The sequence below is a fragment of the Emys orbicularis genome, chromosome 15, assembly GCF_028017835.1.
Source record: "Emys orbicularis isolate rEmyOrb1 chromosome 15, rEmyOrb1.hap1, whole genome shotgun sequence".
Lineage (NCBI taxonomy): Eukaryota > Metazoa > Chordata > Testudines > Emydidae > Emys > Emys orbicularis.
The window spans coordinates 6,022,134-6,044,538 of NC_088697.1; the positions used below are offsets into that span (position 1 = coordinate 6,022,134).

Consider the following 22,405-nt stretch of genomic DNA (forward strand, 5'->3'; position numbering starts at 1 on the left):
GTGCTATTCGAAAGCATGTACGTCACATGCCGGGGGGGGGGGGGGGGGGGCGCACTCCCCTAGGACTTCCAATGTTATGTGCAATGAGGAAATGGACCACCAGTTTGCACTGCCTACCGCTTGCATACCCAGCCAATCCTGGGCTTAACTCACGGCCAATCGCTTGCTGGTGGGTTATCCAAGTCCTCCGTAACACACCCCTTAGTTGTTTAAACAGTACATGACCCTCTTGCACAAGTCTTCCCTCCCAAGTGGTACCCTTATTTAACCCCTCTGCTTGGACTATACGTGTCTAAGGTCCTTTACACAAATTAAAAAAGGAAACAAGATGTGTTTGAAAGGGGATGAGAGACTTCTATCCCTGGCCTAATGAAGTGGTAAAGTAAACATACTCACCTCTTTAGGATTTCAGTCTCAGATCCTCAGCCAGTTCACAAACTTGTATCCTGGATGAGCCCCCAAACTGAAGGCATAAATCCACACCGTGTAGAGGTCAAGCATAGGAGTTTATTACACACAGCGCTGGTGGAGTGTCACCCGGTTTATCAGGCTCAGAGACACTGTCAATCAATTGATTTCAATGGAATATATAGATTTTCCATGGGCTGGGGAAAGTGACAGGGTAGGCAGTTCCACACCCCAGGATAGGTTTTGCAGCAAGACAAGATAGCACAGTAGCCAATGGTTAAAAGGTTACATACTGTCTCCACCCATGGTCTCAAGTTAGCAAGTTAACATTTAATTAATACTTTGAGAAGGTGACCAGCCCTCTGTGGAGAAAGAAGTGGTTCGGGACTATTTAGAAAAACTGGACGTGCACAAGTCCATGGGGCCGGATGCGCTGCATCCAAGGGTGCTAAAGGAGTTGGCGGATGAGATTGCAGAGCCATTAGCCATTATTTTTGAAAACTCATGGCAATCGGGGGAGGTCCCGGATGACTGGAAAAAGGCTAATGTAGTGCCCATCTTTAAAAAAGGGAAGAAGGAGGATCCGGGGAACTACAGGCCAGTCAGCCTCACCTCAGTCCCTGGAAAAATCATGGAGCAGGTCCTCAAGGAATCAATTATGAAACACTTAGAGGAGACAAAAGTGATCAGGAACAGTCAGCATGGATTCACCAAGGGGAAGTCGTGCCTGACTAACCTAATTGCCTTCTATGAGGAGATAACTGGCTCTGTGGATGAGGGGAAAGCAGTGGATGTGTTATTCCTTGACTTTAGCAAAGCTTTTGATACGGTCTCCCACAGTATTCTTGCTGCCAAGATAAAGAAGTATGAGCTGGATGAATGGACTGTAAGGTGGATAGAAAGCTGGCTAAATCGTCAGGCTCAACGGATAGTGATCAATGGCTCCATGTCTAGTTGGCAGCCAGTTTCAAGCGGAGTGCCCCAAGAGTCGGTCCTGGGGCCGGTTTTGTTTAATATTTTTATTAATGATCTGGAGGATGGTGTGGACTGCACTCTCAGCAAGTTTGCCGATGACACTAAACTAGGAGGCGTGGTAGATACACTAGAGGGTAGGGATCGGATACAGAGGGACCTAGACAAATTGGAGGATTGGCCCAAAAGAAACCTGATGAGGTTCAACAAGGACAAGTGCAGAGTCCTGCACTTAGGACGGAAGAATTCCATGCACAGCTACAGACTAGGGACCGAATGGCTAGGTAGCAGTTCTGCAGAAAAGGACCTAGGGGTCACAGTGGATGAGAAGCTGGATATGAGTCAACAGTGTGCTCTTGTTGCCAAGAAGGCTAATGGCATTTTGGGCTGTATAAGTAGGGGCATTGCCAGCAGATCGAGGGACGTGATCGTTCCCCTTTATTCAACATTGGTGAGGCCTCATCTGGAGTACTGTGTCCAGTTTTGGGCCCCACACTACAAGAAGTATGTGGAAAAATTGGAAAGAGTCCAGCGGAGGGCAACAAAAATGATTAGGGGTCTGGAGCGCATGACTTATGAGGAGAGGCTGAGGGAACTGGGATTGTTTAGTCTCCAGAAGAGAAGAATGAGAGGGGATTTGATAGCAGCCTTCAACTACCTGAAGGGGGGTTCCAAAGAGGATGGAGCTCGGCTGTTCTCAGAGGTGGCAGATGACAGAACAAGGAGCAATGGTCTCAAGTTGCAGTGGGGGAGGTCTAGGTTGGATATTAGGAAACACTATTTCACTAGGAGGGTGGTGAAGCACTGGAATGCTTTACCTAGGGAGGTGTTGGAGTCTCCTTCCTTGGAGGTTTTTAAGGCCCGGCTTGACAAAGCCCTGGCTGGGATGATTTAGTTGGGAATTGGTCCTGCTTTGAGCAGGGGGTTGGACTAGATGACCTCCTGAGGTCCCTTCCAACCCTGATATTCTATGATTCTATGATTCTATGAAAAGGTTATGAGTATAATATATATATATGTTGAATTCTGATTTGGGGTCCATAGGAATGGAGCAACTCCTTTGATTGTCCAACAGGTACATTCCTAGGGGTTAAAGTAAAGAAAGAGTGATAGTATATCACAATACAGATTGTCTCCTTTATGTCTTAAGGCAGGGCATTGGTCCTTTGGAAGGGAGGTGGAAGGATGCCATATTTTATATTGACATGTGCCAATTTTTCATAAACTCAAGGTTGGATCTGTGGGAAGACTGTTTTCCCTTCAGGAGAAACACAATAGGAACAGGGATCCTTTGTTCAATTTGAAACATTGGATGAAACATAATTATTCAGTTATTGCTTCAACATCTGGCATTTCTACTGACCAAGCATATCTTAGCAAAGGCAATGTTATCTTGTTTATTCTGCTTTCTCTTAGCTGATCACTATTAGTTAGGCCTCTGGTCTCTTAACCAAACTCTGGACTTTGGGTCTGAAAAAGAGCTGGCCCAATCCATATACCAGGTTGTTATATAAAATGCACATGAATTTTAACCCTTCAGGGACGACCCATTCAAGTGGGAGGGAATTGGCACCTGTCCCTTGCTAGCCACTTATGCAATGTATTGCTTAATTGTCAACCTTTGCACCAACCAGAAAAGCCAAGGGAAAACCATCAAAGACAAACTATAGACATCGAAACCCTGTGGAAGTGACAAGGACAATATGAGAATGAGGCAATCGTCCTTTCTGTGAATAAAGACAAAAGACTGATTCAGTTCATAACAGGGTGAAGAAAAACATTCTGGGTCCATTCACCAAGGAGATTCCTAATGACCAGTGGTGCTTCATGAAAGGCAGGGCCCTGGCTTCTAGGGACTAGCAATCAGTGCATTTGACTGAAGTGTGAGGTGAGAATCTACTTAGATAGGAAAGGTAACTATTAAAAAGTGTAGGTTGCATTTTCTGATTTTATTTAGTTTGTAACAGTTGGTTTCCATCACTCACATTTGTTTGTTTAAATCTCTATCCCTTGTTAAATAAATTATTGCTTGTTCAATAATTATACTCAAGTGCTGTGTGAGATACAGGAGCAGTGGTCCACAGTAAAACTAGTAACCTGGGATATACCATTGCTTCGGGTAGTGAGGATCTGGGATTTCTCTGAGTATCTGGTGATCAGGGCTGGACCCCAGAGGAGGACACATTGAAGGAACTCAGGGGTTAGGTTGGCTGCTGTAGCTCAGAGGAGGGTCCTTGAGTTCCAGCAGCCTCGGTGAGTTTGGTCACTAACATCCAGCTGCCAAATGCAAAACTCTCTCTTCCTAGTGGCAGGTGGCAACAAGGAGACTCAGTCCTCAGCACCCTGAGAAGGGTCACAATGTGTCTCTATGTTGATCCACCTGTCAAATTCACACAGGGAAAGCACCCTATAGCATAGCTCTCTGAATCAAAATAACCCTAAAACTCTGCCCTATGAAATCATGGAGCATGTGCTCTTCGCTCTGTGAAAGCATGTAAAGAATCCAAGCGCTGGAGGATAGGGTTTGGGTCCAGAGTGACCTAGACAAATTGGAGGATTGGGCCAAAAGAAATCTGAGGAGGTTCAATAAGGACAAGTGCAGAGTCCTGCACTTACGACGGAAGAATCCCATGCACTGCTACAGACTGGGGACCGACAGAGTGAGGGAGGATTTGATAGCAGCTTTCAACAACCTGAAAGGGGGTTCCAAAAAGGATGGAGCTCAGCTGTTCTCAGTAGTGGCAGATGACAGAACAAGTAGCAATGGTCTCAAGTTGCTGTGGGGGATGTCTAGGTTGGATATTAGGAAAAACTATTTCATTAGGAGGGTGGTGGAGCACTGGAATGGCTTACCTAGAGTGGTGGTGGAATCTCCATCCTTAGGGGTTTTTAAGACACGGCTTGACAAAGCCCTGGCTGGGATGATTTAGTTGGGGTTGGTCCTGCTTTGAGCAGGGGTTTGGACTAGATGGTTCCTGAGGTCTCCTCTGACCCTAATCTTCTATGATTTTAAGTAGCTGCAAGTGGTCCCCACATGTTTCTTTGTGTTCACATCCGTACAAATGCTGGGAACGGGCGACAGGGGATGGATCACTTGATGATTACCTGTTCTGTTCATTCCCTCTGAAGCACCTGGCATTGACCACTATGGCAAGACAGGACACTGGGCTAGATGGACCATTGGTCTGACCCAGTCTGGCTGTTCTTATGTTTTATGTACAGGAATGAGGCACTTACAAAATGGGGGGAGGAGCTCTAAATTTAAATCAGTTTTAGAGAGAAAAGTGTTCAAACACAGTGAGACTCGATGTATGGAAGAAATAACAAGTGATCCCCAGCTCCTTCCCCCAAGCCTTAGGTGGGGATTAGCTGCCAACAGTTGCTACTGCTGCTCTGAGGGGAGCGGTATAAGCTATCTGCCTGTGGATGCAGCCCACCAGCTGGTTCACCTGGGGCAGATGGTGAGTTGCTGGGCAGGGATGCTGCACTGGCTGGGGTCTGAAATATGAACAGGGATCTAAGAACTCTACACCGGCCTCCAGTGGGGGTTCAGGATGCTGAGGCAGTGGAAACTCAGCATCACAGTCATCAAGATTCAAAGCTGCTTGGAGGTGGAGAGGAGGGGGGTGACTCTGCTGGACTTTAATTGCATCCCCTTAACTACTCACCCACAACAACCTGGGAGCCCCCAGCTTTCTCATTGCTCTGTGGTTGTGTTCTCTGTGGAAAGGGGCTTCTGGGAACTGGTATTTCCAGCTGCATTAAAGGGTCATAAAAGAGAACAAAGAGTTAATGTCTTAGAAAAGTCTGTGTGTGTGTGTGTGTGTTAGATGGGTGGGAGGTTGTCCAGAAATCAGTTTGTCCCAGTCTCTTTGGGATTTCCTTTAGAAAAAGCTGAAGCAGGGAGCAAACCATCTCCTCTCTCTCAGGTCTGAAGCCAGGACTTTCAGATTATGAAACTAACACACTGACAACTGCGCTAAGAAGACTTTGAAAGGCTTTTGGCTAAGTGCATGTAGGACCCTCCTACAGAAATGACTGTGGCAGGAGAGGAGCCAGGGGTGTGCTGGAAGAAGCAGGGAGATCTGGTGCCCAGAGATCTTTCCTGGCAGCTTTATCAGCACCAAAAAAATCATTGAACAATCCACCTGGGACTAAGAGCAGCATTGTGGGCTTTCTCCTTGCCACTTTTGCTGGGGTGGGCAGGCATCCTGGAGGCCTTTCTAGAAGAGAATTGGGAACTGAATTAGAAAAACCAATTTGAAAACTGTAACCTCAGGTTTAGAATCATTTATTTATAATATTAAATCTTCGATTCTAGTGTCACAATCAATACAATTGCTTCAGCCTGATAGTTTCCCAAAGGGAAAACTTAACTTCTCTCCAAAGGGAGTTGAGAGAAAGCGCTTTTCCGAGTCCAAGAGAGACAGGGCGGGTGAGGGTAAGAGCTTGCAGAGGACCAACCTCTGTTGGTGAAAGAGACAAGCTTTGGAGCTAACCCAGAACACTTCTTCAGTTCTGTGTAGCCTGAAAGGTTGTCTCTTTCATAAACAGCTGTTAGAACATAAGAACAGCCATACTGAGTCAGACCAGTTCATCTAGTCCACTATCCCTTCTTCCAAAAGTGGCCAATGCCAGGCACCCCAGAGGGAATGAACAGAACAGGTAATCATGAAGTGATCCCTCCCCTGTCGCCCATTTCCAGCTTCTGGCAAACAGAGGCTAGGGACACCATCCCTGCCCTTCCTGGCTAATAGACATTGATGGACCTATGCTCCATGCACTTCTCTAGTTCTTTTTTGAACCCTGTTCTAGTCTTGGCCTTCACAACACCCTCTGGCAAAGAGTTCACCAGATTAACTGTGTGTTGTGTGAAGAAATATTTCCTTTTGTTCATTTCAAACCTGAAGCTTATTCATTTCATTGGGTGACCCCTCCTAGTTCTTGTGTTATGAGAAGGAGTAAATAATACTCCCTTCCTTGGTCCTTTAAAAGATATTATGTGACCCTCTCCCCCTTGTCTCTCATGTCCTGGGACCAACACGGATACACCAACACCGCAAACAACAAGGTTCAAAGTCAATGCACATGGGAGAAGCATCTTGTGTTTCATTCCCTATGTCCTAGTCCCATCGTGTGGCCATTTCCTTTTCTTCCTTTCTGTTAAAAGCTTTGGTGTTTTGCACAGAAACATTATTTCCCCAGGAGAGACCCAGGGATGAGGGCTGCATTCCTGTACCAAACAGTCACTAGAAGGCGGCAGACAAAGGCCTTTAGCACGAGTCATCCATCACTGTCAAAAAACCATCTCCCTCCTGTGTTCCGAGGACAGCAGGAGCAGCCGCAGCTCGGTGGCCCCCGGCAGCACTCCTGGGGTGGCTGGAGCAGTGGCTGGCCTCCTGGGGTTCCCCCCTCTGGGACAGCAGCTGGAGTGGCACCAGGCTCTCAGGGCTTCTCCCCTGGTAGCTGCTACTCATTATCGATCAAATAAATCAAAACACTTCCACCTGCAAGTGGATTTGGCCCAGGACCCTCAGAGTCAGCAGCTATTCCACCCCCCTCTGAGCTCTCTGGTCAGGTGTCCTAGCACTGGGAGCCTCCTGTTTAGATCCTAAAATAGCATTTTTGCACCGGGGGGGCTGAAATTTTGGGCCGGACATAGTAGCGCCACCGTTATTTTATTGAATTGCTTCAAAACAGCAAATCATAGAATCATAGAATATTAGGGTTGGAAGGGACCTCAGGAGGTCATCTAGTCCAACCCCCTGCTCAAAGCAGGACCAATCCCCAGACAGATTTTTTGCCCCAGATCCCTAAATCAAGAAAATCTCCTAAGGGCCAGGCTCTCTGCCATGGAAACAGCTCCCACTGCTCTCCAGGAGTCTGTGCATTCCGCACAGCAAAGTACAAACCTCCTCCGAACTGAAGGGGGGTCAGACAGTGATGGTAATGCAAATCTTCAGACTATTAACCCAAGTTCCTTTTTTTTCTTTAACGCAGGACATGTCAGTCAACTGTTAACCATGGCGTTATCTTCATCTTAAAATACCTCTCAGTACTTTTAACAGAGGAAGTGAAACCCCCCTCCCACAAATGGCTCCCTGTTAAGGAGTTGTACCATACCTGCCCCTGGAGACTGGTATTATATACTCTTAGAGCTTTTTCTCTTCAAACCCCTTATCCCAATCTATGGGCCAACCTCCGCATTTCAGAGTTTAGAATTTACTCTCATCACCCTCGTATGGCATTTCCATGTGAATTAGACAAAGTAAGTGGGAGAAGCTACATGGCTAATGAAAACCAATGCTCTGGGTGAGGCCTGAACTCACACCTGCAGCTGTATTTCCCCTGCACAAGCGACCGTAGGTGCTTCTTAGACAAACTTAGGATGTAGGTAGTTACCTGTGTCTGTGGTTAACAACTTTGGCTACTATGTGAAAGGCTGGTGGTTCAAACCCACCAGAAGATAGTGGTGGTTTTTGTTTTTTTTTTTTAAGCAATGAGAATCCAGTACATTTTAACAGGCAGAAAATCTCCTCTATTCTGGTCTAGCCCCATTTGACTCCTTCTGCCCATCTTCTTCCTTTCCCCTCAGTGTCTTTCCTTCCCCATTGGGGACATGCAGAGATGAACCCCAGTCAGTCTGTGTCACAGAGAGTCTGTATCTCCTAAGGAATGTGGGTGAAGGATTCCAGCTGAGAACTGAATTAACTCCGCTCACCTGGGTTAGAAACATTTGTTTCTTTCGAGCAGATAGTGGGAAATCGGACATTAATTCAGACCCAGGAGGCAAGGCTGAGGCTTCATGACCTTGATCTCCAGGAAGGGAGAGAGGCTCCCTAGGAAGGAAGAGAGCTTCCTTTAGTCTCAAGCTGGGGTCTCCTGGAAGTTGGAAAAGACCTTTGGTCACTGAGGATCTCATGGGATCGTGCTGCTCCAGAGGCTCCAGAGTCCTGGGTGCGGGGAGGGTGTCACTGCACAGTCTGAAATGGAAGGGAGGACCCTGGAAGGGAAGGGAGGAACAGAAAATGGAGAGGAATGAAACAGAGAGCAATCGCCTTTTCTCTCTCCCCTCCCTGACCCAGCAAGAAATGTTATCAATGGGGAAACTCCCCACCATGAACGGCAGAGAACACAGAGACATTCGCCTCAAACTGAGCAGTAGGGTGACCAGATAGCAAGTGTGAAAAATCAGGACGGGGTGGGGGGTAATTGGTGCCCATATAAGACAGAGCCCCAAATATCAGGACTGTCCCTACAAAATCAGGACATCTGGTCACCCTACTGAGCAGTGATAGACTTGTTGCCTCCTATCCCAGTGAGAGCAAAGAGCTGCCAGAGCTGGAGCTGTGGGCTGCTGTGCTTTCCTTCCCAGATGCTGGAATAATTTGCAGCACGGACACCTGGCTTGGGGCTGATCGGGTGGAAGATCTGCTTGCCCCTGTGGCTGGGAGGGTCCTCAGGGGAAGAGTCTGAGCAGGGGCAGGGCATGGGGGCAGAGCAGAGGCGGGGCTATGGGCTAAGTACTGGTGGCTCCCCCACTCCTCAGGAGGTTCTGTCGGTGGCACTCTAAAGGCAGCAGCCCAGCCCCCCTCTAAAGGGAGGTGCGTCACATCCAGCATTTCTTGCCCCACTTGGGGAGGCTCAGCCTCCCTGAGCCTCTTATACCCACCGCCCACGTGCAGTGTCACTGGTAAATACGGTCAGAGGAGACACTAGGGGCCTGGGGTGTGAAATTGGCTGCCTGAGCCCAGCCCTCAGTGAGTAAATCCTCAGAAATCTCACCCCTGGGTTTGTAATGTCAGGCTCCAGCAAACAAGTCCCTCTATGTGTGAAGGGAGGGGCTGTGAGGGGAAGGGGCCATGGGGGTGTCAGTGTGAGGGGAGGGGCTGTGAGGGGGAGGGCTATGGAGTGTCTCTGTGAGGGGAAGGGGCTATGAGGAGATAGTCACCTCCAGGCAGCAGGAGCCCCCTGACATGGGAGTTGAACTGCCCCCTCTGCCCGGGTGCTTTGGGGGACACTAGAGCCCAGCATGAGGCTGCTGTCCCAGCAGGGTCCCTGGGAGTCACAAAGGGGTGATGTGAGGTTACTGCCCCGTCTGTCCTGCAGTGGGGGACTGGAGCCCCCAGAACAGCCCTGTGGGGACTCGGCCCTGTGGGGAATTCACTGTCTGTAGAAAAGCACGTCTAGGAATGGGGATTTCCAGCTGCATGGAAAGTGGCATGAAGGTGAAGAAAGAGTTAATGCTTTAGAAAATTCTGGGTGCGTTGGATGTGAAGGAGGGTGCCCAGCTCTCAGTCTGCAGAACGGCCAACCCCAAACGTTCAAAAATCCTGAGTCAGGCTCACCAAAAAATCATGAGATTGGCTTTAAAATCACGAGGTTGTGTAAAAATAATAAATTTGGGAATCTTTTTATTTGCCTTCTGCTTGATGAGCCTTTAGGACGCACTGGGGTGACATTTTGAATTTTTCTCCACAGCCACAAGGGCTAGAAAGGTACTGTTTCCTTAAGAGCAAAGGCTAAAATCATCACATCTCCACCTGACTCCAGGAGCTGGGGCATTAAGGAAAACAATAACTCTCATGAGACTCAAGGCAAAATCATTGGTGTTGGCAGCACTAAATCGGATGGGGTCTTTATTCTCCGGGATTCCCTGGAGCAGGGGGTTCCCAACCTTTTTCTTTCTGTGTCCCCCCCAACATGATATAATATCTCCACAGCCCACCCATGCGACAACAACTGTTTTTCTGCATGTCCAGTAGATTAAAAGCCAGGGCTGTCGTTAGGGGGTAGCCAGCAGAGCCATTCTGCAGGGCCCCACCGCACAGGGGCCCCCATGAAGTTAAGTTGCTTTGGCTTCAGTCCCAGGTGGTAGGACTCAGCTTTCTGCCCTGAGCCCCAGTGAGTCTAACACCGGCCCTGCTTTCTGGGTTATTTTGGCGGACCCCCCCCGAAACCTGCTGGCTGTCTCTCAGGGGGCTCCGGACCCCTGGCTGAGAACCACGGCCTTGGAGCTCTGTTTAGAAGGAAGGAGCAAAGCTGCTGCCTTTCCTGATGGCCAAACTCAGGCCCTTAGAGGGGGATATTCCTGCACTGCCAGCGACACCAGGGAAGCTCAGAGTAGCTGCCTGCCCTCAGGGACAGTCTCAGCCTGCAGGCTCCTGGGGGCAATGAAGCAGCTGGGTCAGGGTGGGAATCTTCATTCCCAGAAAACTGCCCGAGCTCCCTTCGCAGCAGCAAAGAAGTCAATTCTCCCCACCCCTGATGAATCAGCCTGGAGCTACGTGCAGAGCTGGGGATTTCTCCTTTCACTACTGCTGGGGAGTGCCAGAGTCCCAGGGGGTATGAGCTCTCTGGGAGTGAGTCATTTGGCAAGCATAAGTGGCACATAGGAGAGGTATTTTTGTCAGATGCATTGGTGGTATAGTGGTGAGCGTAGCTGCCTTCCAAGCAATTGACCTGGGTTTGATTCCCAGCCAATGCAATGATATGATGTTTCCTCTGCTGGGAATTGGTTTAATTTCAGTCACATTGTATCAGTTTATCAATGGAATGAGAGACTCAACGTCCCAAATCCAAGCAGGTCATTAAACACACAGGGGAGGAAGAAAGGGGCAGGACTATACAATGAGCTGTTGGAGTCATCCTGGTATAACAATGTTTGGTTTATATTTAAAAAAAATTTTCCTTTACTTCCCTCTCCCTTTTAGACTCAGAGACTTTAAGGTCAGAAGGGACCAGTGTGGTCATCTAATCCGACCTGCTGCACCTTGCAGGCCAAAAGACGCCACCCACCCACTCCTGTAATAGACCTCTAAGGGGAGGCAGCTCTGTGCACTGCCCCTACCCCAGGCAGCGCATGGAGGCCCTCTGCTCCACTCCCCCAATGGGTGTGCAGAGATGTGCCAGCAGCACTAAGGTGGCTCCCTGCCCACTCTGCCTCCGTCCCTTTGTGCCGCTCCCAGAAGTGGCTGGCATGTCCCGGCATCCCCTGAGGCAGGGTGTGTGTGTCTCCATGCGCTGCCCCTGCCCCAAATACCAACTCCACAGCTCCCATTGGCCAGGAACTGCAGCCAATGGGAGCTCTGGGGGCAGCGCCTACAGGCAGCGGCACACGGAGACCTCCTGGCCCCGCCCACCTAGGAGCTGCTGCCAGAGGGTTGTGTGTACCGGTCACTTTGGGAGCTGCAGTGCCCGGGGTAAGCAACACCCCTCCAGTACCCCAACCCCCTCCCCCAGCACAGAGCCTGCACCCACACCAAAATTTCCTCCCATAGCTTTGCTTGTCTTCCTTTCACCCAGAACCATCCTTCTTCTCCTGTGCTGCAAGTAGCCATCCCTGGGAAGCCAAGAGGCAGGCACATGATTCTACCTCCCAGCGGACAACCACACCTCCCCAGGCTTTGCAGAATGAATGGTGGCACTCTACTAACCCCACTTAGCCGCACTGAGGTGCTTAGCTTCTGCTGTGCCTTCCTCAGCATGACTTTCCTCTTTTGCCCCATTCCTGTCTCATTCCTCCTTTGGCAAGTCATGCAAAGGAGGCCAGCAGGAAGAGCCGGCCTCCATAGGCCAAACTCCCAGGGCAGAGGAGGCCAAGCCACAAGGCTTCAAAAGGCAACTGGCCTAGATCCTCTAGCTTTCCGTTGCTGATGCCAAGGCTTTTTCCTCAGCTCATTTCACCACCCGCTGTCACACAGGGGTTGGGGTTATTACAGGGACAGGGCAATGGCAGCAGTAGGAGCACCGTGCTGGACAGCTAGGGGAGCTGGGAGAAGTAAGCCATCACGTTTTGCCTGGTTTTGAACCAGGGGCCTTTTGCATGTTAGGCAAACATGATAACCACTACACTACAAAAACTCTGTTGCAGTGCTTTGCCTCTCCCTTCATAAGAACATTAGAATGGCCATACTGGGTCAGCCCAAAGGTGCATCCAGCCAAGTATCCTGTCTGCCAACAGTGGCCAATGCCAGGTGCCCCAGAGGGAGTGAACCTAACAGGTAATGATCAAGTGATCTCTCGCCTACCATCCATCTCCACCCTCTGACAAACAGAGGCTATGGATACCATTTCTTCCCCATCCTGGCTAATAGCCATTAATGGACTTAACCTCCATTAATTTATCTGCAAAAAGAACGAGGAGTACTTGTGGCACCTTAGAGACTAACAAATTTATTTGAGCATAAGCTTTTGTGGGCTAAAACCCACTTCATTGGATGCATGCACTGGAAAATACAGTAGGAAGATATATATATATACACACAGAGAACATGAAAAAATGCGTGTTGCCATACACACTATAACGAGAGTGATCAGTTAAGATGAGCTATTATCAGCAGGAGAAAAAAGACACTTTTGTAATGATAATCAGAATGGCCCATTTCCAACAGTTGACAAGAAGGTGTGAGTAACAGTAGGGGGGAAAATAAACATGGGGAAATAGTTTTACTTTGTGTAATGGCCCATCCACTCCCAGTCTTTATTCAAATCTAATTTAATGGTGTCCAGTTTGCAAATTAATTCCAATTCAGCAGTCTTTTGCTGGAGACTGTTTTTGAAGTTTTGTTGTTGTAATATTGCGACTTTTAGGTCTGTAATCGAGTGACCAGGGAGATTGAAGTGTTCTCCGACTGGTTTTTGAATGTTATAATTCTTGACGTCTGATTTGTGTCCATTTATTTTTTTATGTAGAGACTGTCCGGTTTTGCCAATGTACATGGCATAGGGGCATTGCTGGCACATGATGGCATATATCACATTGGTAGATGTGCAGGTGAACAAGCCTCTGATAGTGTGGCTGATGTGATTAGGTCCTATGATGGTGTCTCCTGAATAGATATGTGGACAGAGTTGGCAATGAGCTTTGTTGCAAGGATAGGTTCCTGGGTTAGTGTTTTTGTTGTGTGGTTGCTGGTAAGTATTTGCTTCAGGTTGGGGGGCTGTCTGTAAGCAAGGACTGGCCTGTCTCCCAAGATCTGTAAGAGTGATGGATCGTCCTTCAAGATAGGTTGTAGATCGTTGATGATGCACTGGAGAGGTTTTAGTTGGAGGCTGAAGGTGACGGCTAGTGGCGTTCTGCTACTTTCTTTGTTGGGCCTGTCCTGTAGTAGGTGACTTCTGGGTACTCTTCTGGCTCTGTCAATCTGTTTCTTCACTTCAGCAGGTGGGTATTGTAGTTGTAAGAATGCTTGATAGAGATCTTGTAGGTGTTTGTCTCTGTCTGAGCTGTTGGAGCAAATGCGATTGTATCGTAGAGCTTGGCTGTAGACAATGGATCATGTGGTGTTGTCTGGGTGAAAGCTGGAGGCATGTAGGTAAGTATAGCGGTCTGTAGGTTTCCGGTAAAGGGTGGTGTTTATGTGACCATCGGTTATTAGCACTGTCGTGTCCAGGAAGTGGATCTCTTCTGTGGACTGGTCCAGGCTGAGGTTGATGGTGGGATGGAAATTGTTGAAATCATGGTGGAATTCCTCAAGGGCTTCTTTTCCATGGGTACAGATGATGAAGATGTCATCAGTGTAGCGCAAATAGAGATGGGGCATTAGGGGATGAGAGCTGAGGAAGCGCTGATCTAAGTCAGCCATAAAAATGTTTGCATACTGTGGGGCCATGTGAGTACCCATAGTAGTGCCGCTGACTTGAAGGTATACATTGTCCCCAAATGTGAAATAGTTATGGGTGAGGACAAAGTTGCAAAGTTCAGCCACCAGGTTTGCCGTGACATTATCGGGGATACTGTTCCTGATGGCTTGTAGTCCATCTTTGTGTGGAATGTTGGTTTAGAGGCTTCTACATCCATAGTGGCCAGGATGGTGTTTTCTGGAAGATCACCAATGGATTGTAGTTTCCTCAGGAAGTCAGTGGTGTCTCGAAGATAGCTAGGAGTGCTAGTAGCATAGGGCCTGAGGAGGGAGACTATATAGCCAGACAATCCTGCTGTCAGGGTGCCAATGCCTGAGATGATGGGGCATCCAGGATTTCCAGGTTTATGGATCTTGGGTAGCAGAGAGAATACCCCTGGTCAGGGTTCTAGGGGTGTGCAGATTTGTTCTTGTTCTTTTTCAGGGAGTTTCTTGAGCAGATGGCATAGTTTCTTTTAATAACCCTCAGTGGAACCAGAGGGTAATGGCTTGTAGAATGTGGTGTTAGAGAGCTGCCTAGCAGTCTCTTGTTCATATTCCGACCTATTCATGATGATGACAGCACCTCCTTTGTCAGTTTTTTTTATTATGATGTCAGAGTTGTTTCTCAAATAAATTTGTTACTCTCTAAGGTGCCACAAGTACTCCTCGTTTGTTTTGCTGATACAGACTAACACGGCTACCACTCTGAAACCTATTAATTTATCTAGTTCTCTTTTAAACACTGTTATAGTCCTAGCCTTCACAACCTCCTCAGGCAAGGAGTTTGACATGTTGACTGCGTGCTGTGTGAAGAAGAACCTCCTTTTATTTGTTTAAACCTGCTGCCTATTAATTTCATTTCGTGGCCCCTAGTTCTTATATTATGGGAAGAAGTAAATAACTTTTCCTTATTCACTTTCTCCACACCACTCATTATTTTATATAACTTTATCATATCCCCCTTAGTCTCCTCTTTTCCAAGATGAAAAGTCCTAGTCTCTTTAATCTCTCCTCATATGGTACCTGTTCCAAACTCTAATCATTTTAGTTGCCCTTCTCTGAACCATTTCTAATGCCAGTATGTCTTTTTTGAAATGAGGATACCACATCTGTACGCAGTATTCAAGATGTGGGTGTACCATGGATTTATATAAGGGCAATAAGATATTCTCCATCTTATTCTCTATCTTTTTTTAATGATTCCTAACATCCTGTTTGCTTTTTGGACTGCCACTGCACACTGCATGGTCGTCTTCAGAGAACTATCCATGACGACTCCAAGATCTCTTTCCTGATTAGTTGTAGCTAAATTAGCCCCCATCATATTGTATGTATAGTTGGGGTTATTTTTTCCAATGTGCATTACTTGACATTTATCCACATTAAATTTCATTTGCCATTTTGTTGCCCAATCACTTAGTTTTGTGAGATCTCTTTGAAGTTCTTCACAGTCTGCATTGGTCTTAACTACCTTGAGCAGTTTAGTATGGTCTGCAAACTTTGCCACCTCACTGTTTACCCCTTTCTCCAGATCATTTATGAATAAGTTGAATAGGATTGGTCCTAGGACTGACCATTGGAGAACACCACTAGTTACCCCTCTCCATTCTGAACACACTGATGGGTGAACCTGGAGAAAGTGGTGGGAGCCCTTCGATAGGTCAGCTGGTAGAGCAAAGAACTGGAGCCGGCACTCAGGAAGTCATCCTTACATCGCCCTTCTGACTCCAGCTTGAAGGAGAGCTTCTTTTTCTTTCCCTTGCTGAGAAAGACCAAGAGAACAAAGAAAGGTCAGGTGGGCCAACTCGGTGCACAAGTCCACACTGTCTTTTCTTGCTTGGGAGCCCAAAATGAGGGATTCGTGGTGGGTAAAGGCACTGCTACGCTTCCAGAAAACAGCCCACCACTGCACACAAAGAGCATGCCAACACCTGGGATTGAACCAGGGACCTCTAGATCTTCAGTCTAACACTCTCTTGACTGAGCTACTTCAGCACCTGAAAGGTGCATTTTTTGGTCTGCTGCTTCTCTGTCTGGGATGTTTCTGTCAGCCATGGGACACAAAAAGGGCATCATTGCGAGCGCCCATGAAGGCAAGATGAATTTTTGCCTGCCTTGCTCAGCTTGACTTGCTTCCTCACCCCATTCCTGCCTTAGATCCTGGGTTACCTGGTGGCTGAAGGTGGTCCATTGTCGCAAGGTGTGCCAGAGCCTGACACAGTGCCCCTGGGCAGCCTTTACTCTGCACATGCCGGCCATGCACATTTGCAAATACTTTAAAGCTCCTGTCAGTAAGTTCTGGGGACAGTTGCTCACCTTCAGAGGAAGCTCCCTAAAATTGGCCTGTCTCACCCAGTGGTACATTGACCTGTGTTCAGACTGAGCCGAAGGGGGGGGGGGTTCGCTGCAGTAGCCGCCGCTACTATGAGGGCGGCCACTGTTGCGGATGAACACATCCTGCAAGCACCTTCCACCTAGCCACCCACTGAAAATCCTGTAGGATGTATGGTGTGAGTAGAAGAACACTGGAGGAGGGGCTTCCTAATCTCCTCCCCCTTCCGCCACCATCAGCCATCCCATACCCAGTGCTGCATCCAGTGGGGTAAAAAAAAAATACGGCCATATCCAAAGAGTCGGTTGCATTCTTTGTGGTTGCCCCGCCATTCCCCTCGAGCCTGACCTGCCCTCCAGCTCAGCGACCTGCAGAAAATTGAAAAACAAAAAAGTAGAGCTGTAAAAGTCTTGAAAGCCCACCAGGCCCAACCCCTCTTCTAATACGGCAGAAAAGCCACACTTCTCCTAACTAGGTAGGGTCATTCTATTGCCCCACAAGAAGTGGAAGGCCATCGTGTTTGGTCTCAGCAGCAGTTGTGGAGCAGGGCGAAATACATAGCTAAGGAAATTCCCTGTGGCCAAAAGATAGATCTTGAACATCACAACTTTGTAGGCTAATGACAAGGTCCAATTACGCCACTGGCCGAACCGTTCTTCACAGGCCAGCAACTGCTTCTCCCAGTTCGCTTTACCCGCCCCGTCCCTGACCGAACGCTAGACGGCCCAGCTCATCAACCTGCCCACTCTTGCAGCCCTCCTCTTCCGCACTGACTGATAGGGAGGAGTATTAAGCCTCCCTCCCTTAGGCCCGCCCTTCAGCATTCCTGGGGAACATGAACACTGCCCAAGTGATTTGGGGCCAATAGGGCTGCCTCCTAGGTCAGCTGCAGTACAGCTTCAGGACTGAGAGGAAATGCAGCTCGAATCCCTATCTACAGGACTCCAGGCACAGCCAGCCTTCTGGATCAAACGTCCACTCTTGCGCTCAAGTCACAACCGCTAGCGGGCAAAAGACAGGCTCCCAAGTCATTTGAGAGAGCAAGATGAAGCTTTGGAAATCCCAGTATGGTTAGCTGGCAACCAAAGGACCCCAAGGTCCCACTGAGACTTGAACTTACATTGCAGGATTTAAAGCCCTGAGTGATGGCCCTTACCCCATAGAGCAGGCAGGAAACAGCTTGTGTTCTGCTGACTTCTGGTGTGGAAGAGCCTGGGTGGACAATTTTTCCCTCCCTTGCTCAAGGCCTCTATGGCCTCTCTGGCCAGCCCTGTATTTCCTCATCAAGTCGGCATGCAGCGGTTTCCTGTAGACCCACAGGCCTTTCTTCCTCCAGACTTTGAGGCAAGTGAGAATGCAAGGAAGTTGCCCCTTTGGTCCCTGGCAGTAAATGGTCCTTCCTAGGAAATCCCAAGTCCTGAAAAGAAAAAAAGTAATGTCAGGGAGTGTACCTAAGAGATGCCTCTTGAGGGAAAGCACAGAAGGAAAGGATCCCTTCTCCCCCTGACCAGGGACTTGAACCCTGGGCCTTCAGATTAAAAGTCTGATACTCTACCAACTGAGCTAGCCAGGCTCACATCAGAAAGGGGCAAGTTTGGTGCAGAAGAGAAACTAGTCAAGAAAAAGAAGGCAGGAAACTTGCTACTCTCGCTGTCTTATCAGCCCTAGCCCCAGCCTGCTCCTCCATCCGCTTCCCTGAGACCTTCTTCTTCTTTCAGTTAAATATCGGATCCCAGGAGAAAACATGGTTATATAAAGCAAAAGGAAATCACAGACAGAAATGCCATTGGAAATACAAAAAAAAAAAAAAAAAAAAAACAAAGGAAAATTCAATCCCCATCACATTATGGTATCTGGGCCAATCCTTCATTGAGAGCACCTGCTAATGTCCCTATGTGCTTATGAGAAACCTAAAGGAACTGATACCAATGCCTGAACATGAAACACAACTGCTCCCACTTGCTGCAGTAAGACCCTTTCCCTGCCCTCAATCAGAGACCAGCAGGATGGAGTCAAGGCCCATCCAGATCCCAGAGACCAGCCCACGCCAACCTCCATTCTGCTGCTGACTCACGGTGTTTTTCCACCACGGCCAGCCGTTTAAGGGCCACAGAAACCTGGTTAGCCACTATTACGGGGAACTGCCTTCGTCGCTGAAGATGCTCCTCATGGCAGCTCTGCCAAAGGGGATACAATGCTATGGCATTGATTAGGCGCAGTGTATCCCATTATCTGGAGTCGGTTGCATTCTTTGTGGTTGCCCTTCCATTCCCCTAGGGCCTGACCTGCCCTCCAGCTCAGCCACCTGCTGAAAATTGAAAAACACAAGAGTAGAGCGTAAAAGGCTTCAAAGCCCACCATGCCCAACCCCCACATCTCGGTACTTAAAGGGCACCCATGCCATTTGCAAATACTTTAAGGCTCTTGTCAATAAGATCTGGGGACAGTTGCTCACCTTCAGAGGAACCTCCCTAAAATTGTCCTGTCTCTCTCTGTGGTACTTTGTCCTCCATATGGACCGAGCCAAAGGGGGGTCTCGCTGCTGTGGCCAACACTGCTGTAAGGTTGGCCACTGTTTCCGCTGAAATCAGTGAGGGCATTATTGGTGGACTTTGTGCTCGTAGCACTGTTTATCGCTATATTAGTGTGTATGGTCCCCAGTAAAGGTGTGAAAGGAAAGATCTCTGGAAGGAACTGACTCCCTTCCTCTGGACCTCATGGTGTTTGGTGTTTTTTGGGGGGGGATTTTAATTGTGTCAGCCAGCCTGAGGACCGCTGGTCCTGTTTTCCCAACTATCAGAGGAAACTCTTTTATGATGAGCACTACCTGGCGCAGGTCTGTAGCGAGGTCGGTTTAGAGGATGTGTTTCTCCGTAGTGGAACCAGCCTCCTATTCCTCTAATCCAAGCTCACACCATCCGCAAATGGGTACACCTTTCTGTGGGGACAGGCCAGGAGTCGCATTGAGTGGATTTTTGTGAAAGAGCACATCGACAGCCCAGTGCAGGGTAGCACTAATGGACTATTCCAATCATGCAGCACTCACCATGTGTCTCAATGTGGGCAATATCCTGGCCCATAGCAGAGGATATTGGAAGCTGAACATCCACAGCTTGCAAGACAAAGGGGGAGGGTGGTGAGGCCTGGCGGTGTTGGCAGAATGGGAAAGCATCAGAGGGTTCTATGTCAAGCAGGGGGGTTGGTGGGAGTCGGTGAAGGAGGAGTTGGTGCCTTTGTTCCCGCAGCCCGGCAAACACCTCAAAGTTAAAGAATACCAACGGTGTTAAGTCCTGCAGCGTTGCCTGTGGGATTTCTACAAGACCATCCAGACAGGTGAGGTAGTCAACGTGTGACGGTGCGACTGTATCAAGTGACAGCTGGACAAGTTCCAGGAGATGAGGCTGCAGTGGGCCCGATTTGAGTGGGACCACCGAGTGAAGGGAGGGGCGGCCTCCACGGACATTTTTGCAGCCTGCAGAGAACAGAGACAATGCAAGATGATGCAGGGACTCAGGGCGGGACCCATGGATCCAGTAGTGCAGGACCACAGTAGAATGTTGGCCATCATGGAGGCCTATAATGGGGAGCTGTTCTAGGGCCGGGATATTGCTCAGCAGGTGCAGGAGCAGTTTCTCTCCTTATCTGGGGACTGCTGTCAGGAGATGACCGGGGGAGTTTCCTGGAGCCCATGCAGGAACGTGAGGTGAGAGAAGCAATTTTGTCCTTGAGGACCAGCACATCTCTTGGCCCAGACAGTCTGCCCCCAGAGCTCTACTGGGAACTGCTGGAGCCTCTGACACCAGTGTTGATGAACGTCTTCAACAGCTCCCTGCACCAGTAGGCACTGAGTCCATCACAATACGATGCTATCCTGGTATTGCTGGCCAAGATGGGAGACCTGACTGACATCTGAAATTGGAGGCCCACTGCTCTGTTTAATCCTGTCTACAAGATCTTGGCCCAAGTACTCGAGAGGAGGCTGGGAGAGGTAGCAGACCATCTGATGCATTGTAGCCCATCCAATGCAGTGCGAGGTCGAACAGTCACAGACTCCTTATGCAGTGTGCGGGAGATCTGCGAATGTGCACACCAGAAGCAGTGGGAAGGTCACTTGTTGGCTCTGGATAAATCCAAGGCCTTTGACTGAGTCAACCTGCACTATTTCTGGCAAGTGCTCAAACACTATGGAGTTCCGGGGGACTTTATTGGATGGCTGCAGGCCTCGGTCTGCCCATTGGTGAATGGTTGGCTAGGGAACAAAATCCCTGTGCACACAGGCGTATGACAGGGTTGTCACTTGAGCCCCTTCTGTGCATGCTCTCTTTGGACCGTTTTCTGAGAGCACTCCACAGAAGCAGAGCAATGCTGGGCATGGTTTGCCCTGATCAGACCTTGGGAGGACTGAGCAGGGGAAGTGTCGCATTGAAGGCAGTCACCCAAACAGACATGACCATGATTGTGAGCTCCCTGGGTAACTGCCACACTTCGGTTACACTATTGGAGGCATACTCGGCAGCAGCCGGATAACTGGTGAACCTAGAAAAGAGCAGGGCCCTGTGGGTGGGATCGGACCCTGATGGGGGTTTTCCCTCACCCATCAGGGGTTTGCAATTCATAAGCAGCCAAGACAGGAGCACCCCCAGGGTGGTGAACATCTTGAGGGTACTGTCTGGGGTCTGGGATGAGGTGGGGAATGTGAACTGGGATAGGCAGCTGCTGGCCTGTGAGGAACGGCTTGGCCAGTGGCATAAGTGGACCTTTTCATTAGCCCAGAAGGTTGTCATGCTCAAGACCTATCTTTTGGCCTCAGGAAATTTCCTCAGCCATGTATTTCCCCCAGCTCCACAAGTGCTGCAGAGACTGAACACAATGGTCTTCCACTTCTTGTGGGGCAACAGGACATCCCTCATCAGGAGAAGTGTGGCTTTTTCTGCTGGTGACAGAGGGAGGATTGGGCATAGTGGTCTTTGAATCCTTTTATGGCTCCACTTTCTTGTTTTTCAATTTTCAGCAGGTGGCTGAGCTGGAGGGCAGGTCAGGCCAGAGGGGAATGGTGGAGCAACCACAGAGAATGCAACCAACTCTTCAGATTTGGCCACATTTTTGAGCCCCCTAGGTGCAGCACCGGGTTTGGGTTGGCCAATGGTGGCAGATGGGCTAGAAGATTAGGTGGGCCCCCCGTTCTCTCTCTAGTGTTCATCCACTCCCTCCTTACATCCTACAGGCTTTTTCATTGGGTGTCTAGGTGGAAGGTGCTTGCAGGATAGTTTAAGCAACAGAAGTGGCCTCCCTCACAGCAGCAGCGGCCACAGCAGCAAGCTCTCCCTTTGTCTCTGTCTGCACAGAGGTCAGGGCCGGCTCCAGGCACCAGCGCAGGAAGCAGGTGCTTGGGGCGGCCAACGGAAAGGGGTGGCATGTCCATCTCTTCGGCAGCAATTCAGCCCCAGAGGGAAGGACCTGCCACCGAATTGCTGCCGAAGAATGAAGTGGCGGCGGTGGAGCTGCCGCTGATCGTGGCTTTTTGGCTTTTTTTCCCCCCGCCACTTGGGGCGGCAAAAAGCCTGGAGCCGGCCCTGACAGAGGTCATTGTACCACAGGGTATGCAGGCCAATTTTAGGAAGGTTTCCACTGAAGGTGATCAATTGTCCTCAGAACTTACTGACGGGGGCCCTAAAGTATCTACATATGGCAGAAGTGTCTTTTAAATACCGAGACATGTGATGGCACATCTTTCATGGGAAACTGTACATCCATGCAAATGTGCACGGCCAGCATGTGCAGAACAAAGGTTGCCCATGGGTGCTATGTCAGGCTCCGAAACCGCTTGAGACTGTGGACCACTTTCTGGTGGCTTGTTTTTTTAACCAGCAGGTGTGGGGACTTCTGGCTACATGCTGGTGGTCGCCAGACTTCATTGGACAGGATTATTTACAGCTAGCCTTAGGCTTGTTGCTGGACGACTGAAGGCAAGCCACAGGGTGCCAGCAGAGCCAACTGCAATTGCAGGAAGGGCGCCCTCAGCAGAGGCTGCCATATAGTGGATGGGTGTCACAGGACACACTGCACC

The 22,405-nt window shown here is 49.1% G+C and overlaps 1 protein-coding gene and 3 non-coding genes across 4 annotated transcripts in view; 1 reads left to right on the forward strand and 3 right to left on the reverse strand.

Moving 5' to 3' along the window:
* Positions 1–22,405, reverse strand: part of LOC135889397 (zinc finger protein 208-like) — a 685,678-nt gene that overhangs the window by 641,992 nt on the left and 21,281 nt on the right.
* Positions 10,796–10,867, forward strand: TRNAG-UCC (transfer RNA glycine (anticodon UCC)). Its single transcript has one exon. It is a non-coding gene; the product is annotated as a tRNA-Gly (tRNA).
* On the reverse strand, positions 12,171–12,244 carry TRNAV-AAC (transfer RNA valine (anticodon AAC)). The gene has a single exon. It is a non-coding gene; the product is annotated as a tRNA-Val (tRNA).
* TRNAK-UUU (transfer RNA lysine (anticodon UUU)) lies at positions 17,839–17,911 on the reverse strand. Its single transcript has one exon. It is a non-coding gene; the product is annotated as a tRNA-Lys (tRNA).